The 20288-nt window shown below is 59.7% G+C and overlaps 1 protein-coding gene across 3 annotated transcripts in view; it reads right to left on the bottom strand.

Moving 5' to 3' along the window:
• Positions 1 to 20288, bottom strand: part of TRABD2B (TraB domain containing 2B) — a 206887-nt gene that overhangs the window by 139341 nt on the left and 47258 nt on the right. The gene's annotated exons all lie outside the window — the stretch shown is intronic.

Here is a 20288-nt window from a genome sequence, read left to right as displayed (position 1 = left end):
CTCCCTCCCTCTGCTGCCAACCCCTGCAGGGCTGCACCCAGCCCCTCCATGGAAAGGAAGAGCTCCCACCTGGCACTGGGCAGGAAGCTTGCATCAGCAGGATCTGAGCTGCACCTTGGTGGGAACATGGAGATGGCAGGCATCCCCCCAGCTCCTGCGAGGGCCCTGGAGTGAGCAGAACTGGTCCTAACCATTCATCTGTTCACTCACTGGGCGCTGGCTGGGCCTGACCTCAGCAGGCTCTAGGCTGGAAGCTGAGTGATCAGTGGTGAAGCCGGCAGACACAATGCTCTGGGCCTGGTGCCCGCCCTCCAGGAGCCCAGTCATGGGGAAGGCAGAGGCGTCAACAGCTCAGGGACAGTGAGATAAAGATCAGTGGCAGACAAGTGAAGCTGGGAGCAGGGCGGGGCAGGCAGGTTGTCACAGGTGTATTCCAAGCACCCAGAACAGTGCCAGGCACACAGCAGGTGCTCAGTCTGCATGCCGTCACCGCAGCAGTGACCTGACGACGGGGGCAATGGAATCCAGGCAGACAGGACATCAGGCACAAAAGCTGGGGGGAAGGGGTGGGTTCTGGAGAGCACGAGACCTGTGCAGAAAACTAGGAGCGACTTCCAGGAACTTGGCCTTGGGAGGCCAGGGATGGGGATGGGGGCTGCAGACCCTCGGTTAAGGCCCCTAAAAGCTGGAAATCTCTGGGCCGAGACCACACAGTGTGTCGGGGATGGATGCTGGAGCCGAGGCCAGTGGGCCTACGCCAAATACACAGGAATCACACTTGGAGCCTGCACAAGGTCATTCCCACTCCACCACACCCAGCCACTTCACCCAGGGCTGTCATCCTGAGGCCGCTTGAGGGCATCTTCGCTGACCCCCGAAGACTCCAGAGGGAAGCTAAGATGCCCGGGCTCCCCTCATTTCTAAGGAGCTAAGTGGAGATTCAAAGCCAGGGGATTAGGACACACACAGGTGTGCTTTCACACCCCAAGGCAGGACTAGCAAGGAGCCAGTCTCTGGGCAGCTGCCCAGACAGAACCATCGTGGCTCTGTCTGGTTGGGGGTGGGGCTGTCAGTCTCCTGTGACAGCACATGAGGCAGCAGCTGAGTCTGGTGCACACCCTGGGAGCTGACTATGCATGAGGTGACCCTCAGCCCGCCCCTGTCCGCAGGCGGTGACCCCAAGCTGCCACACAGCCGCAGATGACAGGTCTCAGGGAGACACCTGTTTCTCATTGCAGGCCCTGTGGCTCCTTGGCAGTGGCTGTTTGTTTTGTGTGCATGCGTGCGCGGGTGCAGGATGGGGAGGGCAGAGCCATTTCTGCAGGTCTGCAAGGCCCCTGGGGTTGCTGGCGAGGCTACAGACAGCCCTGGAGGAAAACCTGAGTGGGGCAGCTGCGGCCAGCACAGGCACGAGCTGGTTCGGTCGCCCCTGAAACGCACAAGCAGCAGAGGGAGACAAAGACCCCTGAGACAGATGGGCCCTTCACAAGGCCTCCCCCACCTGCTGCCAACTCATTCAACACTGACTGGGAGTTTATAAGGAACCCGCTGCCGTTGGGAGCCCGAGGACCACAGACAACCAAATGGGCCCCAGAGCCATGGAGCCCCAGGCTGGTGTGGGGAGCACGAGGGAATGCAGTGCACAGGGGTGCCTGCAGAGGGCTGGCCAACACGCAGGGTGGGACTACCATGCCCGGCACGGAGGGCTTTCAGGAGGAAGGGGCACTTGGTGGAGTCTTGGAGGTCAGTGCCGGTGGGAAAGGAGAAAATGACCCCTCGCACAGGGTGGGGGCTTGGGACACTGCACACTGGCTGCAGAAGCAGCCAGCAGGGCAAGGGGCTGGCAGAAGACAGGGCCAGACCCCAGGCCCTTCCCGCCTGCTAATGTCACCCAACCTGGCCTCATCTCTTCCCCATCCACACCCACCACCCCTTTTTTTCTTCTCTTGTCTCCTTTTCCTCCCACTCTCCCTGTTCAAAGCACCCCACTGTCACCATCCCAGCTGTGACCAAAGAGGCACAATCTAGAAAGCTTGGGTAACGTCTCCATACCAGCCAGAGCACTTTACGCAGTTGAGAGTTTGCTTCAAACGTTCTTAGAAGCACGCCATACTTCCCCATCTCACAGCTGAGGCTCGCTCTGAGGTTGCACCCAGAAGCAAGACACGGTGTTCGGCTGTCACGCTGAGTGCAGCACACCGAGGACCATCCCCAAGGACCCCCCAGAAGGGGAACGCAGGCGTGGTGAGAGGGGCGGCTGATCCTCATCAGTCTTCCCAGGCTCCACAGGGCTAGAGACCGCTGTGGCTGCCCTCCTTTCTCTTCTGGGGCACGCCCTTGCATGCCTGTGGCGGCCCCTGACACGCGTGTTGACCCACAGGCGTGTACTGCAGCAGAAGTGCTCCAGTGTCAGCACGCCTGGGTGTGTTCTCGGACAAATTCCTCTTTCCCAGTACAGAGCCTGTGCACATGGCCTGTGCTGTCCCGTCCTCACGGCAGGTATTCCAGGAGGAATATCCCGGAGGGGAAATGCTTGGGGCCAGAAGTGTTTCAGATTTCAGATGTTTTCAAATGTTGGAAGATTTGCATGGACATCGTGGGCTATCTTGGGAAGGAACCCAAATCTGAACTTGAAACTCACTTACGTTTCACATTCAGTATCTTTGTTGCACTTGAGTCTTGTACATGACTCATTAAGTGACATGAGATGTAGACTTTTTCAGTTCCAGCATCACTTCTGTGCTAAGTGTTGGATCTCGGGTTTCTCAATTAGAAACACTGAATGTGTGTTCCTGTTTTTCAGGAGGAAGCAGTGAGAGCCAGAATACAGCAACTGAGCAGTCAGAGGTGCTGCTTGGACTCGGAAAAAATCACCTCTGCTTTACTCAGCAGCCAAGGCTCGGGCAGAAGGCCACCTTCTTTCTAGAGCCTTCTGCGGCCCTCGGCGTGCCTGGTGTGCGTCAGGCCCAGGCTGCAGGATACTCACGGAAGGTGCGGGCCACCTGTCTCTGGGGCTGGGTTCTGAATGCTTTATTTACTGCAACTGTCGGCACCTCCCTGGCAGCTGTCCACCTGGCAAGAGCTCCACAATCGCATGGCGGGAGGAGGAATAACGTTGGGAGAACTTGCTGTCTGTCAACACAGGGCCACAAAGGATGTGACTGCCCTGCGCATGGGACGCTCGTGTCAGGGAGACAGGCTCGGAGGGGCCGAGCACAGAGTCAAGGCCTGTCCGGATTCCAAGTACGGAGCCTTGATCGCTGCCCTCGGATAAAGAAGTCCTTGTTGGCCTTCTCCTCCCTCCTTCCTGCCTTCCCTCTGAGGCCATGTGGAGGGAGAGACCCAGATAATGACCTGGAGGATGGACCACAGGCCCCGGTGGGTGCCCCCCGCAGACTGGGGAAAAGCAGTGACCAAGGTCAGAGTCAGGGCTAGCGGGAAACAAACCCAGGAACTCCCGCAGGGTTGGGGTTCCTCCTGTCCAGGCTGAGGACAAAGGGATGTGGGAAGCTCAGGTCTATACACCCCAAAAAACCACGTCCCTTCCCCTCTGCCACGTGGGAGCTCTCGCTCACCCCTGGGGTCTCTGCTTGGAGGCCACTCCTCCGGGGAGTCTTCCTGGAGCCCCTTCCCCGCCGGCCTGCCACTCCCTGGGGGTCCTCCAAGCTGCCCACCGTGCTGCGCTCCTCTGCTCCATTCTGGGTCTCTGTGGTTAGCACAGGGACGGTGCTCTGTGTTTGCTCGTCAAAGGAACCGGTGCATTCAGGAGCCAGCAAGTCAGGAAGAAAGTGAACAAATAAACAATCAAATGAACAAGTGAAAAGTGAACCAACAGGTGAGCGGGTGGATGAGAGTGGCTTGGTGGGCTGGCTGCAGGAGCAAAGGAACCGTGTTCACCGAGCCCTTCCCACAGCAAGCTAAGCGAGGGGACAAAACATCTACACAAGGAGCTCTGGAATGCAAGGTGGGCCACGTGGCAGAGCCTGCAGCCCACCCCAGCGGGAGAAGCAGTAGGTGGAGAGGAGCTTCCTGCCCTCCAATCCCCCCAGGGAAGCGGGGTGGGGGGTGGCTCTGCCATGGCTGGGCTCCACCGTTACCTGTCTGGTGACCTCTCTATGGGTTTCAGTCTCCCACCTGTGAAATGGGAGGGGTGGGTGGTCCTAGACAGTTCGTAAGGACCTTCCAGCGAATCAACACACAGGGCAAGGGTTCTAAGGAGGCCGGCACCCAGGGCATCTCCAGGTCAGTTCCTGTGTCACTGCTGGTGACCCCTCTGATCAGCTCAAGCCACCAGTCCTTCCAGAGCCTAGCGTTATGCAGCAAGTGCCCAGGAGGGGGATCCAGGAGGGTTTCCTGGAGGAAGAGGTGCAGGTGCCGCACCATGGGGCAGATGTAAACAGGTACAGAGGTGTTGGTGGGAGGGCTTCCGGTTTTGGCACAGGGGGCAGTGATGCTTCCTTAGGGAAGGGGAGTCAAAGAAATGAAAGGAATCTGGATGCGGACAGGCCCTGGCTTCCTCCACAGCCTCCCCAGAGCAAGCTCTGCAGACACGGGTCTGCGGCTGTCCAGGTGTGTGAGAGGCTGGCGTTTCTGTAGTAAGATGGGATTTCTTGTGGTACCTGGGGATGAGGGCATGGAACAGGACCCGGTGCCTGGCAGAGAGAGGGTGCTCAGGGTCCCCCGGAGTCAGAGGAGCAGGTGTTCTCATCATTCTGGGACAACAAAGGCCTTGGGGCTCAGAGAGCAGATGGGAGGAGCCCAAGGCCACACAGCAAGTCAACCCCAGGTTTCTGGACTTCCTGCCTCTAGGCCGAATCCTCAGGAAATCAGAGGTCAAGGGCGCTAGGTGTTTAAGGCACTGGCCTTCCCGATCCTCAGACCTGGACTGTGGGACTCAGAGCACATGTGTTTTGTTCACAGGCCTGGGCCTCCTTCAGGGCAGCCCCTGGGTCCACCCCATGGGCTCTGTTCTCAGGAAGCCTCTCTGGAAGCTGAGAGGCCTTCTGTGGGATGGTGTGACATGGGTGAGCCCTGGTCTTCTGGGTACGGTTCCTGGAAGCAGCCAGGAAAAGCTTGGAGAGAAAGAGAATTTAGCCAGGGTACGGAGGTCCCTGACAGTGCCTATCCTCTGTCCAGGGCTGTCCCTTCCTGTAGAACAGGAGTCCTCTCTTCCTTCTCCATGTCTCTGCAGTGCTCGGCACCCAGCTGCAGGCAGCAGGTGCACTGGGAGGCTGGAGGGCCTCGCAGACAACACTTGGCCCACTGCGCGTGTTTTGCAGATGGCTCAGCTTGGGTTTTCTCACACAGCAGCAGCGGCTCACCCAGGCTACAGTCCACCCTCCCGGACTCCACAGGCAGCACTCCTTTGCTAAGGTCACTTGTTTACTATTTGTCTGTATTTTGTTGTGGATAGTTTAGGGAAACCATATGTTACCTGTGGATAATGAAACTGAATGACGCCCTGCCTCCTAGCTTGTGAGCACATTCAGAGGGAAGGGCACTCAGGCGCCATAAACCAAAACCTCAAACCACACAGCAGCCCCAAGGTGCACCTGCCCTCCCTCTCTGCAACCCTGCTCTGGCCAAGTCACGGCTTCCTGGGGCCCCTGGAGCCAGGAGGAGGGCTTCCCAGCATCCGGAGGCGGGTAAGGCTCCCCCCGACCCGGAGGCTCTGGTTCCCAGCAAGGAGCGCCTGGGCCTCAACCCTACTTGTTCTGCCAGGGCTCCCGCTTAGCAGGGTTGTTGGTCCTGGCAGCCCCGGGCCAGGCCTGTCCTTCTATAACCCCTGCCCTGGCAAACCACCCAAACTGCTCCGGATTCAGCAAGGGGGCGGCTGGCTGCGGGTAAAGGGAGGGCAGCAGGTCCCTTTCTGTTGGAGGTCTAGCCATTGCCCCCCACTGGCTGTAGGTGTAGTGGGGCTGGGGAGGGTGGGAGGGGGTAGGGTGAGACCCCTCAAACAGTTTTACAGGAGGAGGCCTGGGCAGGCAGCACAGAGCTGGTGCCCATCTCAGCCCCGCCCCTCCCTCCTCCAGCCCGCCCCACCCCCAGCCTGCTGCACAGAGCTCACCTGACAGCCTTTCCTGAGTTCTGGTGTGTGGTTGGCTGAGGGAGGTGAGGGAGGCAGATACTGTGCACATCGCCGTTCCTAGGTTCCAGGAGTGGATGGAAAACAAGCCCCATGCGCAAACAAGTCCATGCAGCGTACGGAGATCACGGGCCCGGTGGTAGGCACGTGCTGCACTGTGTGACGCAGGCAGAGGCCACAGAAAGGACTGCTGGGGGCAAGGCGGGCGCCCTTGAAGGGCCGGCAAGGACTGAGAACGGCAGGCGGCGAGGGCTGGCAGCTGAGCAAAGGGGAGAACAGAGCTGGCTCGGCCTTTGGAGAAGACCTGGCACACATGGACAGCAGCCCCGAGGGCTGGGTGGGCTGAGACCACCAGAGGTGCCAGGTGCAGCCTTGCAGTTGGAGTGACTCAGTCCCGCAGCCCTGTTGCCCTGACAATACGGTAAACACGGGGCCTGTAAATCCACTTGCAAACATCCACTCTTCCGGCGCCCTGTTCCCTTCCAAGTCAACAAGCCGAAAGCCATCCACAGAGCGTGAGGATGGCAGTGCCAGGCGCCATGGAGCCGCTGCAGGCAGGCGAGAGGGCAGGCCTCGGGGGGGGGGCTCCTCCTCGCAGGTGGCAGGAGAGGGGCAGGCAGATGCCCCAGCCGCCATCTGCACTGGAAACCCTGGAGGCCACCGACGACGCCTGGTTGTAGTCAGGAGGGACCTCCCCAGAAGGAGAAGTGGGGGTGCCATCTGAGATGGGAGGTGCTGAGCCCAGGACGCCAAGAAGAGAAAGATGCCAGAGAGGGCTGGAGGGCTGGGCAGTGGTGGAGACGGGGGAGGACACTGCACCAGGCGCCGCCAGGACTGGCCGAGGCCGGTTCCCTCTCTGAGCTGCTAATCCTTCACCTGCAAAGTGGGGCGATGTCCTCCTCACCCCGACTCTGCACAGATGCCCAGTGGGAAGGGAAGGAGCCACAGCCTCCCCAAGCAAGGGTCAGGCTTCACGGATGGATGCGCCCTTGGAGAAGGCCCAGCTCTGGGCACTCAAAGTGTGGTCCACAGACCAGACGCACGAGCATCACCGGGAAGCTTGTTAGACATGCCCCGCCCTGGCCCTCTGCTTTATAACAAGATCCCTGGGTGATCCACGCGCACGGGCACGTTTGGGAAGCACGGTTCTAGTTCATTGCACCAGCCCCTCCCTGTCGCCAGTGAGGCCCGGAGGGAAGAAGGCAGGCATGGACCCAAGTAGCAGTGCTGTGCAAGGAAGGGTCACAGACCCTGACGCTTCAGGATCCTGGGTTCATAGGCCGCCTCTGACCTAACGTGCTCTGAGACCTGGGGAGAAACCCGGCTGATGTCTCGAGCCTCACCATCTGCCTTTCGGGACTTTGGTGAAGACGGACGTGAGAGGCGTGACAGGCACAGCACGCACCGCACACTGAGCGCCCCCTGCAGCACCCACGGCTTCTAAATTCCACACCCCTGATTCCTGGGCCTAAGGGTGCTTTTCTGCTTCCAACCGTGTAGACACAGTGGCTGAGCTGAGAAGAGAGGAAAGGACAGTAAAGCCCCAAATGCCCAGGCTGGCTTATCTTTAAATTCTGAAGAGCTCCCAATCGAGTCCTCCATCAAAAAGTCAGTCTACAAATGCCCAGTGCCTGAGTACAGTGCATAGCCCAACCAAGAAAGCTCCTGCCTTCTCATGCCCCCATTCTCATGTGCCTGGATTCTGGTCACCCTTCAAGGCCCAACCCAATCTTGCCTCCTCCAGGAACTCCATGACTGATGCCCATGTTGGAGCTGATCTCCCAGTCAAACTCTAGGGCTTTATCAGACCTTACAAGTCTGCCTAACTCCTCGGGTCCCTTCTGACCCTCTTTGCCTAGACCATGTGGAGTGCTGGTCCCAGGCCACGGGCATCTCCTGCCTCAAGGCTTTCGCAACATGCTTTTCCCTTTGCCTGGAACAATCTCCCCACAAAGACGCCTCTTCCTCTGATTCCGGCTCAGCCTTTAGCTGGAGAGCCAGGAGGGGGTTAGGCCAAGGAGGTACCTGGACCCCAAACTTAAGGTGGCCCTGGCTCTCAGTTGCCAGCCTCTCAGTTGCCAGGCCCTGTGCTTGCATATCTTGGAGTATCCTTAAAGACTGAGTGCTAGGTGCCTCCCTTGCCTCACCGTGGTCCTCTGCCTTGGAGGCCCTGCTCTGTGCCTGGGGACTGTCTGTGCCCTGCTCTGAAGAGCTTGGGAGACTGCCGACTCTGCTTCCAGACACCAGATCTGAGACCACTTCCATCTTGCCCCCCCCCCCCCATTCCCGGAGCCTGGTGTAGAGCCCAGCGCTTGCTGGATGCACACCGATGACCCAGCTGCCCCCTCCGTGCTGCCAGATCCCATGGCAGCCCCTAGCACCTGTCTCCTCTGCCTCTCCACAAAGCTGGGCTCATCTCGCTAGCTTGCAGTCCCCGGGGCCCAGCCTCTGCCTGCACATGCCCGGTACCCAGAACTGGGCCTGGCACACAGTGGGTGCTCACACACGTTCACTGGATGGGGCTAGGCCATTGGGAGGGTTTTCTGAGGTGGCTGTCCAGGCACCACGTGCAGTGACGACTGGACTTGGCTTGGGCAATCCCAACAATGTCCTCCCCTCTCTCCTCAGCCCCAGGCTCTTCTCTCCAGCCACATGGGCCTATCAGAAGCACGTGGCTGTCTGGAGCTCCTTGGAGCATTGCAACCTTTCACTCCAAGCTCCTCCAGCAAGGCGTTCAAGGTCCCCAGGGAGATCCAGCTGTCAAGACTCACTCTGCCACCTCCTGCCAGCTGCCATCACCTTTGCTCTTTCTGCTCCCTGCAAACCACCCCCCTTCTCTCTCTCTCTCATACATACACACACACACACACACACACACACACACGACTGCATGGACCCCTCTGGCACAGACACCCTCTCCCCACACTGCCCTTTAAGACTCACTCTGGGTTCCTCCCTCTCTAGGGCGCCTTCTTCTTTTACCTCTGGGCCGTGTACATACTATTCTTTCTACTTGCACACTCTTCCTGCTGCTCTTTGCCTGTCTAAGTGCTTCTGGTCCTTTGGCTGCCCTGAGTGAAATGCCCGCTCCCAGGGTCCCGCTGCACTGTTCCAGTGTGACTGTGCAGACCTGGCTCCGCCCTCCTGCCCCTTCCAGCCCTGACTCCCCTTCACTGCCGTGCACTGCCGACAGACCCTCCCTCGCCCTGGATCCCCAGCACCTGACCAGGAAGGTGCTCAGGTGCACAGTGGAGGCGGGGATGAACGGAACACCCTCCTAGTTTCCTGGAATTCCCACCGAGGCCCTCCCCTCCGCCCCTCTTGAAGGTACATCCCGAGCCACGGTCAGCCAAGGTTTAGGGTCCAATTTCCTGAATGCCTTTTAGTGTCTGACAGAAGACGCCAAAGAAGAGAAAGACCAGGAGGCCGGGTGATTTATGAGGGAAGCCTCGGCTCTGACAAAGTCTTATCCCCAGAGATTCAGGCCTGCGGGAGCGAAGAGCGCGGCTCCTTCCTGGGGGGTGGCGGGCTTCGCCGACTGGGCGAGTATCTGCACCTTGATCCCTTCGGATCCATGCTTAGCTCCTGGCTGACTCCAGCGACCGCCAGCTCTGCAGCCTGGGAGGTGGGGAGAGGAGCCAAGGCCTCGACGACGGGGGTTTGGGACGCGGGAGAGTGGGAACAGCCATGTGACAGGCAGAGGCACGCAGCCTGGCTTCTGGGTCAGTGAGCTACTCCGCGTTTCTTCACTATAACTAAGCACCAGAGAGGGGCCGCTCATGAAGGAAAGAGCGTCACTGCGGCTCAGGGTTTTGGAGCCTCACAGTCCAAGCCCAGGACCCCACTGGTTGGGCCGCCTGGTGAGGCTGGGGGACGGTGGTGGTGGGGGACACAGGGAGGCATGCCTGCATCGAGAGCCAGGGTATGGAGAGAGAGGGTGGGTCCGCTTGGCTTTTGGAGCCAAGCCTCTGGTGAGAGCTGCAAGCAAGGGCACACCCTCAGCCACCTGGGGGCTTCCCCTGGACATAAGCGGGTTCAGCGTCCACCCTCTTAGTGCCATCAACTATGAGCAGGACCTAACCATCTGCGTCAACCTGGGCGCCCACCGTATTCACACCAGAGCAGCTAGTGGCGCCCACTCTGGAGCACAGTGAGTTAGGCTCCACCTTCGAGCTTGGCATCCCATATTGGAACGCTGGTTCCAGTTCCAGCTGTTCCACTCTGCATCGTTTCCTGCTGGATCTGAACGTGCCTGGGGGGCAGCAGAAGATGGCTTAAGTGCATGGGCCCCTGGCACCCACACAGCAAACCTGGATGATGTTGCTGGGGCTCTTGGCTTTGGTTTGGCCTGGCCCAGCTCCGGCCATTGCAGTCATTCGGGGAGTAAACCAGTGGATGGAAGATTTTCTCTCTCTCTCTCTCTCTCTCTCTCGCTCTCTCTCTCTCCCCCCCCACCCCCTTCTCTGTCACTCTCTTTCCAATGAATCTTTTTTTAAAAATAAATCCATAACTCTTACCAACAGACAGAAGCTAATTTTCCACACATCTCCTGGCCACCGCTCCACTACCCCCAAGCAGCCCTTAGCCTGAGAATGAACCTCTCACTGCTGCAAGTTACACAAATCCCCTCCCCTTCCAGGGCCCTCGCCTTCGGCGTCCTGGGTGGTTAGACCATGATCATGTCCCTCCCTCTACAGACAGGAAAACTGGGGCCCAGGGAGGGAAAAGACCCAGCCCAGGGCCCACCAGCAGCGGCCGAGGGACAGAGCTGGGGCCAGACCCACACCTGTTGACTCTCCAAAGGCCACGCCACGCCACGCAGTCTTCTCAGCACACCTGTCCAGGTGGAGGAAACGGAGGGTAGGGAAAGCAGGAAGCTCAGGCTGCGTGGGAGGCTCTGCAGAGCTCCTCCTAGCCTGGAACATTCTGTAAGGCCGCCAAAGGCAGCAAAGCAAGAATAACCTCCTCATTTTCAGCTAAGGAAGGAGAAGCCTGCACAAGACAACCAGCTCTTCCGCAGGCAAGCGCTCGTCCACCGAGCCGTCCGCGCTGACCGAGCCTATACGCCCGGCACTGTGTCAGATGCTGAGGATCTCACAGCGAGGCAGACAAGAGAGGTCACAGCCCCTGCACAGCTGGCATTCTGGTGCATGTCAGGAGCCACAAATGAGCAAGTGGCTGCACGCTGGCACGCCAGAGAAGCCGAGGGAAGGTGGCCGCGGGGCCTGGAGCAGGCCTCCCACCGAGAGGCGGGCTGTGTGTCCCCGCACGGGAACCCCTGTGGGCTCCGACTGCGCTCTGACGGGAGACAGAAGCGAGGCTGGGCCAGCCTGACTCGGGAACAGGGGCAGCTCCCACTTCCTGTCCCTGGAGCACTCCTCCCTCTTGGAATCCAGGCTGCCGCGGGAGGAGCCCGCCTATGCTTCTGGAGACACCATGTGGAGAGCCCCTGAGACTACACGGAGAAAGGGAGTGTCCCAGCTGTCCCTGCCTTCTAGAGTGAAGGTTTCTAGAACTCTCCGAGCCAGCCTTGCTGTCAGCCCAACACCCCTGTGATCTCAAAGGATGCTCCATGGAGCAGAAGGGCCCCGCTGCTGCCTGCCCGAGCCCCTGGCACACCCATCAGGAGCAGATCAGAGGACTGTGAGGCCACTAGGTCTGCACAGCTTCTATGGGGCATCCCCAGTGGCCAAGTGGCGCTGAGAAGAGGGACACAGACTGACAGGGAGCTCCTTTCTGAGAGTGGGATCTTGGCCAGAGGCCCTAACAGAGGGAAGGAGCCAGTCAGGGGGTGATCCAGGGATGCACACGCCAGGCAGGGCGAGCACAGAGCAGCGGGGCTGCGTGGGGAAGGAGGGTGGCTACTCCGAGGAACGGCAGAGCGGCCTGGGCGGCTGCAGGAAGGAGGAGAGAGGTGGAACGTGCGGAGTGACCCAGTGGGGTCAGCTCACAGAAGGCCTCAGAGACCCCAGCCTGGGCTTCGGGCTTGGCCCTATGCATGCTGGGAAGAAGCAGTGGAAAGGCTGAGCAGGGGAGCAGCTGAACCGGACTAATAGAGCCTGGGGCTTCTGCAGGAGGAGACCCAGGAGGCAAGCAGCACCCGACACGGGCACTCATCGGACTGCCACTAGCAGATGTGGCCTGGCGGCGGCAGTGACAACAGAGAGGCTGGGAAGAGGCAGGACTCAGAGGGCAGAGTGAGCGGAGCTGCAGGGCCCTCAAAGCATTGGGTCTGGGGGCGGACAGGAAAAGAAGGCCCTTGGGTTTTTGGCCTGCACCGTAGCTGAAATGGAGCTTGGTGAGGGGTCCCTGAACTCAAGACTTGTTTGGTGACGGACACCCAACAAGAGCTGCAGAGTGGGCAGCTGGAGACAGGGGTCCAGAGCTCGGGCCTAGCGATTTGAACTCGGGAGTTAGCAGCACGCGGCCAGCCTTCCAAACCCTGGCCCCAGCTCGAAGACCCCTGCGTGGTTTCCTTGGCCGTGGAGTCAGCAGGGGTTACCTGGAGTGCAGACGGAGAGGGCTTGCCAGGGAGTGGGTCGGCCAGGGAGAGAGCTAAGAGGATGACCGTGGGATTTCCCCAGGGCAGCGCCAGCACCACGAGGACTCAGAGTCGCAGGATGGGGTAGGGAGAGAAACATGACAAGCAAGGAGGGACAGTGAGGACCGGCATGGTGGAGCCCCAACCCCCAAGGGAAGCTGGGGACTGACTAGGCAGGAGCTGGGGCGGGAGCTGTTTCTAATGGGAGGTCCTAGTCACTGTCGCTGAGTCATCAGGAGAGGGGGCTTCCGTGCAGGGGGCGGAAGCAACAAGTAGAGCCAAGATTCGGTGCACAGGAACAGGACGCAAGGGAGCCAGCGAGTGAGCAGGTGCAGTGGATCCACAGCAATACCAGCACACGGCAGAGCCTCGGGTGCTCCGAGGAGACGGCACAGGGGACCAGTTCCAGCCCTACCCCTCAGTGTCTGGCTGAGCGGGCAAGTCTCAGTTTCCTCTCTGAACATGGCCTCCCACGGCCCTCCCCAGGGCTGCTGGGAGGACTGCACAAACTCACAGCCGTCCGGTGACGTGCTCCAGGACAGGAGGCCCTGGCAGCTTGGACACTGGGGTCTCTGACCCCGGAACTCCTGCATGGGTTGCGAGATCTTCCTGCTGCACAGCTGACCTCTGGGGTCTGAGCTTGGTGGCTCTGCACCAGCCCGAGAGGGGACGGGTGGCCGCTAGCAGACCACGCCCTACCCTCTGTCACCCCCACATGGCACATCCCGCATTGGTGGCGGGGAGCTTCTGGCGGGCTCCTGCGCGTACACACAGGGCCTCCCTGCAGCTTGCTGGCTTTGGAAACGTGGCCTCCCTGCTGCTCTCCCAGGACCACCCCTTCACCTTGGCCTCTGAAACACCAGCTCCGCCACCCCCTCCAGAGAACCTGCGCAGACTCCCTCCGGCCCCATTCCGGGTGTCCTTCCTTTGGGCCCAGCACCCGCACACCCCTCCCTCTGCGCACGTGGTGGGCCCCGTGAGGGCCAGCACAGTTCCAAGTATCGCTGTGAGCCCAGGGCGGCCTCCGTGGGTGTCTGCCGGACCAGGCGCTTCCAGGGTGGCCAATGAGTCGGGGAGGAGAGCAGCAAGCCAGCGCTGCTTCAGGGACCTCTGTGCAGACGGAATGTTCTAGGCCCGTGCTGTCCCAGACGGTGACACTCAACACACGCGCTTGGTTAGTGTGATGGTGCAGTTGAAAAGCTGAATTGATTTAAGTTGGTTTAAGTTAACTTTAAAAGGTCACAGATGGCTAACACCTGTTGTATCGGACAGCCTAGGTCGAAGGCAGGAGGAAAGGGCTGGGAAAGGATGGGTGCTGGGGAACATTCGGTGTGTGCCAGGCTTCCGACCCGGCTAGCGACGGTCCTGCAGGACAGGCAATGCTATGGTCCCATTTTACAGAGGAGGGAATTGAGTCTTGGGGACAGGCGTGACTTGTCCTGGTCCCTCAGCTCGACGAAGGCACAGCAGGCCTCTGGTTCTCCCTGCCACCCTCGGCTGAGCCCATGCCGCTCCTGACCCTGGGGGTGCTCTTGTAGAGGATCCCTCCCCATGGCACCCGTTACTACAGTCCCAGCCTGCAGGCCCGGCCCAGCTGGGAAGGCGCGTCCCTGGGCTCGCAGACGTCTGGGGCACAGCCCGTGTTGGGGGGGGCACCGGAGGGGTGGGGGGCCCAGGGCCTGCGAGCGTTCTGCCCCCCGGCTCTCCCCTCGCGTGAGCAGCGCTGGGGAGCTCTCTCGGTGCTGTTGTAATTTATTGTTTCTGCTCTAATGATTGCTCCATGTCTGATTATAAATGCCTTCTGGCTGGGGGCCCAGACTCACAATTCCCATGATCTGCTTCCAGAGGGGATGGAGCCACACACGGGACTCTTGTCTCTGTGTCGTCATCGGCCACACTTCCAAGGGAGGAGGGGCCCAGGCCCGGAGGGAGACGTCAGAGGGGAATCTGGCGGCCTGGGATTCCAGTAGGAGCCCCTGGATCCCGAAGACCCTCTGCCTGCTCCACGGCTCTCACCGTGTGAGGCAGAGTCTGGGTCGGAAGCCCTGGCTGCTGCGGCTCTGGGTGAAGGGGCCTCCACAGAATGCAGCCTGGCACCACCAACCCCTTGCTCCAAATCCCTCTCACTTCAGGAGGCAGCGTCAGTGTCAGGCACCGGCAGCGGGAGGCCTGCTCGGCGGCCCGACCGTGCAGGTGAGCCGGGGATGGCTGCCCAGGACGTGGCTGCCAGCATGGCACGGCACACAGCACTAGGAGCCACGCCTCCTGCCTCGGAATAGTCTCCTCATCACCAGGCCCCGAGAATCTTATCTCATCCTCTCCCCAAACCTGTGGGCGAGGCACCATCACGACCCACTTTTTTTTTTTTTTTTTTGACTGGCAGAGTGGACAGTGAGAGAGAGAGAGAAAGGTCTTCCTTTGCCGTTGGTTCACCCTCCAATGGCCGCCGCGGCCAGCGCGCTGTGGCTGGCGCACCGCGCTGATCCGATGGCAGGAGCCAGGAGCCAGGTGCTTCTCCTGGTCTCCCATGGGGTGCAGGGCCCAAGGACTTGGGCCATCCTCCACTGCGCTCCCGGGCCACAACAGAGAGCTGGCCTGGAAGAGGGGCAACCGGGACAGAATCCGGCACCCTGACCGGGACTAGAACCCGGTGTGCTGGAGCCGCAAGGCGGAGGATTAGCCTAGTGAGCTACGACCCACTTTTTACAGATGCGGGAACTAAAGCTCAGAAGGGCTAAGTGAGTCGCCCGAGGTCAAGCGAAACGATGGAGCTGGTCATGAACTCGGCCGCTTCCCATGCAAACCTGAGCCTCACACCACGTGTGTGCACCTGTGGTCACCGCCATTCCACTGCTCGATTCCCTGGGGTAGAGCTTCTGAGGGCAGGGGCTGGGCGGGGCTGGCTCCCACAAGCTCTGGAAATGACCGCTGAGCAAAATCCACAGGAAGAAAACTACTATCCAAAGGAGGTAATAAAATTAGGGCAGCCGCTTGTTACCTGCTGGAACTCAAAAAAGAGCAGGGGGCAAATTCTTCCATGAGGAAGCAGCTAGGACGACAGAAACACATGCTGCATCTCAACAGGGACTGAGAGACCTGGGTTTTCTGGGTTAGCCCTAATTTTAAATGCCATATCCCATTAGCCTCTTACGTCACGGGAGTGACCTAGAAATCCCAATAGTTAGATATCTAGACACAATCTCCTATAGGATATTCCAGGCCTGGAAGAGGCAACCCAAAGACCTCACTTTTTTAGAGTTTGGGATCTGAGAAAAAAGCCACAGCAGAAAAGAACAGGAGCATTAGAGACAAGCAGACACACACATTCAATTTCCATCTTTGCCACCCATTAGCAACCTTGGATAAATGATTCCCTTTCTCTGAGCCTAAATGCAAAAATGGGGCTGAGACCTGCAACCTGGCGGGGCTGTTAGGAGTGGCGACCAGGACACCCGAGGAAGCACTGGGCATGGCACCGGGCACAGCAGGAGCCCGAGAACTCTGAGGCCTCCCCTCCTCTTGGACATGGTCTGGGAGGGCCGTGCTCAGCAGCAGGCTCTGTGGAATGCAGCGGGCAAGCCCTGGGCAGGCCAGTGACCAGGGAAAAACCGGTTGAGACTGGGTGACGGGTGCCTGTGTGGGTCGGTCAGGTAACGGGCCGCCCGGGAAGCAGCCCTCACGGGAGCAGAGGCCCCTCCAGCAGCTGTGAGCCCACAGCACACTGCAGGGCAAAGGCAGCAGCAGAGCAGAGACCCGGCAGCGAGGGGGGTGAAGAACCGACAGACAGTGGGGAGCCTTCGCAGGGCTGGAGAAGCCGGGGCGGGGCCGGTGGAGATCGGGCGCAACTTGCACGGAAGGCCATCTAGCTCCAGTTCCAAGGGGCACCCCGGGGACAAAGACGAAGGCATGAAATCAATGAGAGGTTTACACAATCAGATTTCCACTGTATTTCAGACTTGAGGTGCAGCTCAACCTTCTCCTACCGTATCCTGCTCCCCCCAGCTACGCCGCTGGCCAAGATCACCGCTCAGTGCTTCACTTTTCTCAGCTGTAGAACAAGAGTGACCACAGGATCTGTGACCCTGGTACGCTGCAAGGAGGAAGTATGTGGAAACCACTTACAGCACGCTGATGGGCAAGTGAGGGTCACTATGGTCATCGTCGCCACCACCACCACCATCGCCATCACTGCTGTCACCGCACCATGAGAAAACAGAAGGAGGCAGAGTCTGAGGCGGACTCCGACGCTCACTCCTCTAACACACACAGAATTTTTACAAACAAGCTTCCTCTCCAAAGTGGGAGCCCAGAGAGCCCCAGGATGGAAGCAGGTGTCACGGAGACGGCCTCCCGGTACACACACCAAGGTGTCTTCTCTCAGGGTCCCCCTTTCTGCCTTCTGCCCTGCTGGTGCCAGCTGTCCTTCAGCTGGGCTGTCACCACCAGTGGCTGGGGATGGACGGCACCACTCCAGATCCAGAGGCACAGAGAGAGGGAGAGGAATCAACCCTCTGGGCCTTGGAGGGTTGGGGGAGGGGCACCATCCATCACGACTTCCTCGCTCCAAGGGGAAACAGAAAACCCCATCTCCCCACCCAGATCCCACAGAGGTCTCCAACGCTATTATCATGCTCCAGTTCTTCTACCATTATATATTTTGCCAGCCGCAAATGGGGCCTGAATTACAGATTGTGGCCACCAGACCTCAGGCACCGGCCCACAGAACAAGGCTGGAGGGGAATCAGCGGAGGCCAAAGGGGAGCCAGGCCCGGGCAAGACCGGCAACTGAGCAGAGAGGGACCTGCGTCCGCCACAGCGCATCCACTCGTAGGGTCCATCTCTCTCTGGGGAGCCGTATACACCAGTGAGGTACCAAGGATGCAGGTGGAGAGGGGGCCCAGGCAGGTGCATGAGAGAGCACAGGGGCCCCTGGAACGGGGCCTGTGCAAACCTTCCCACCTGCCCACTGTTCTTCTGAACAACCGTCCCTTCCGTCTACAGCCCTGGGCTAAGCATAAAGGCAGGCATGGGAGACACAGGCAGTGCACATGGAGTATGTGTGGTGGATGCGTTGGGAAGAGGAGGCAGCAAAGGACGACGTGGGGGCAGCGAAGAGCCTCAACCATGGGTGCCTGGGGACCCAAGGAGCACTGTGTTCCTGATGCCCCCAGGACTGTCCCCTCCCTGCTCAGTCATCAGTTCCACCTCGGGTCGCACAGCCCAGGGCACCTAGAGATGGACAGGGCCGCCGTGGGCTGGGGTTCCGAGGACCTCCCCTTAGAAATGCAGTGGCCAGGGAATGGGTGAGCAGGTTTCTGGCCAGGGAATGGGTGACCAGGTTTCAGGGACAGAAGAAGTCCTCCCCGAGTGACACAGCAGCACACAGCTGCAAGGAGTGTGCCCAGGGCCACGGGACAGCCGCTTCTCGGCACCGTGCTGCGTTCTGTCTGCGTTCTCCCTCGTAGTCCTTGCAGTGGCCTCTTTACAGACAATGCTGACGGCACCACGCAGAGGCCAAGCCACTCGCCAGTCACCATCAGCGAGGAGCTGGGCGAGGGTCTCACTGTGGCATCAGCCACGAGACTGACAAATGGGAGCTCTGAGCGGGCAAGGGACTTACTCCAGGTCACATGTGCATGTACCGCAGGCACTCATTCAAACACCTACTCAGAGGAGCTTCCCAGGCCTTGCCCTAGCTCACGCCCCTGGGGTCCTGCCTTCTGGACTATTCCATGGCCTCTCCCTCCACCCCAGTTCACCTCCTACACTGTACCCACAGTGCCATCTGCCACAAGCAAAGGCAGGCATTTTGCGGGGTTTCCGCTGCTCCAGTAATGACTCTGTCTTCAAAGGCCCATCACAGTCTGCCTCCAACCCAATCCAGCCTCTGGTCCTACCCATCCCCACAGCAGCCTTTATTCTAGCAACAGGAGGCTTCTCCCTGAGCCCAGTCACCAGGCAGGTCCTGGGCCTCTACTCACATCCTGCCCCTCTGCTCAGACCCTGCAGGCCTCTTCTCTACCCGGGGGGAACGAGTGCCGCCCAACCAGCAGCCAGCCCCTGTGGGACTCTGCTGCAGCCCGGCCGCCTCTCCTGCCTCCCGGGAAGGCGGGGTCACTGTCCACACCGCCTGATCTTGAGCATCTCAACAAGTCGCTGGGCCAGAGAGGACAAGGACCAAAAGGAAGACAGAATGTGTTTGGGGCACCGTGCAGACAGGGACTGGTCCCAGCTCACTTTCTACTTGAGGGGACTGTGCCTGGGGTTCTCATATCTCTGGAAGGACCACGCTGGGGCTGGTGCAGGGGCCCCGTACCTGTGGCGCTATGCTCTGCACGTGGGAGCTGGTCACTGCCCACTCCCTTTAGAGGAACCGTCAAGAGCAGCAGCCGCAGCAACACCAGAACCCCCAGGCCTCCTGTCTCTGCTGCAGGGCTCTGACCCCATCCACCAGGCCAGCCCCCTGAACAGCCCCTTGCCACTCGGCCTCGGACAGAGTCCCATCTGCCAAGGCCCAACACAGACAGCGAGATTGGGGCCTGGCCGGTCTGTGCACGATCAAGCGGCAGAGGCGGGATGCAGGGTAAAAATAGACAGGCTTCAGTGGGGAGAAATAAAGCAAGCAGTGTGGGAGGGGAACTTGGGGGGCATGGCAGTCCAGGAATTTGGAGGGGAAAAATGCCCATAATGGCATATTTTCCAGCAGTGAAAAACATTAAGACCCACTTTAAAAATGTGGTTCTCACCACAGCTATTCCTGGACCCCAGCCCAGAGGAGCAGTCGGGGTGGATGAATGACACGCTCTGCCCACACTCACCCACTCTGGCTGGCTGGCTGTCTCTGCCCCAGCCATCGTGTGCCCAGCGCACCTCCTCTGCAGAGGACGCCACAGCCAGGCAGGCCTCCAAGCCGCTCTCCTCACCCACCCGTTTCCCCAACTCAGAGAGACCCAGGAGAGGAGAGGGGACTACTCAAGGTCCCCTAACCTCGGTGGCAGTCAGAACCAATGCCTGGGTCTTCAAGTTAGCCATCCCTCAGGGCTTCAACACACCACACTGGGTGAACCACATACCTGTGGACACACATGCACAAACACACAAACACTTGTGCATGTGTGAATATGCACCAAACTACACACACAAACACACCAAGAATACCTGTGTATGTTAAGTACATAGAGACACACACATGTACCAATATTTACATGCACACAAACAGGTGTGTACACACTTAACACACACAAATGCAGCCCTACAGGAGAATTCAAAGTATACCGTGAGCCAAAACTGGAGTTCCAATTGAGCTGGCCATCATCTTGCTGGGGGAACTTGGCCATCTCCACTCCCAGCTCCCCTTCTCCCCTTCACAATTTGCCTACCAAGCCTTGCCTGCCTCCCTGGGCCACTGGGAAACTGAGCAGACAAGACAGAGCAGCAACTGACGAGCTGGGCTGACCAGCCTCCGTCTGCCAAGGGGCGGCCAGCTCGGCGGCTCTGCAGCCCAGCTCCCTGCACCTGGGCCCCCCTCTGTCGCACAGCAGCTGTGTGCTCCCTGGACAAGTGACTTCACCTCTCTGTGCCTCAGTGTCCTCACCTGCAAAACAGGGATGACCACAGACCTTACCCAGGGGCTTCGGTGGGAGGATTCAATGAATGAGGGGT

This window comes from Oryctolagus cuniculus, chromosome 7 (genome assembly GCF_964237555.1).
Source record: "Oryctolagus cuniculus chromosome 7, mOryCun1.1, whole genome shotgun sequence".
NCBI lineage: Eukaryota > Metazoa > Chordata > Mammalia > Lagomorpha > Leporidae > Oryctolagus > Oryctolagus cuniculus.
Note: the sequence above shows the minus strand (reverse complement) of the source record. Positions and strands in the feature narration are given on the sequence as shown.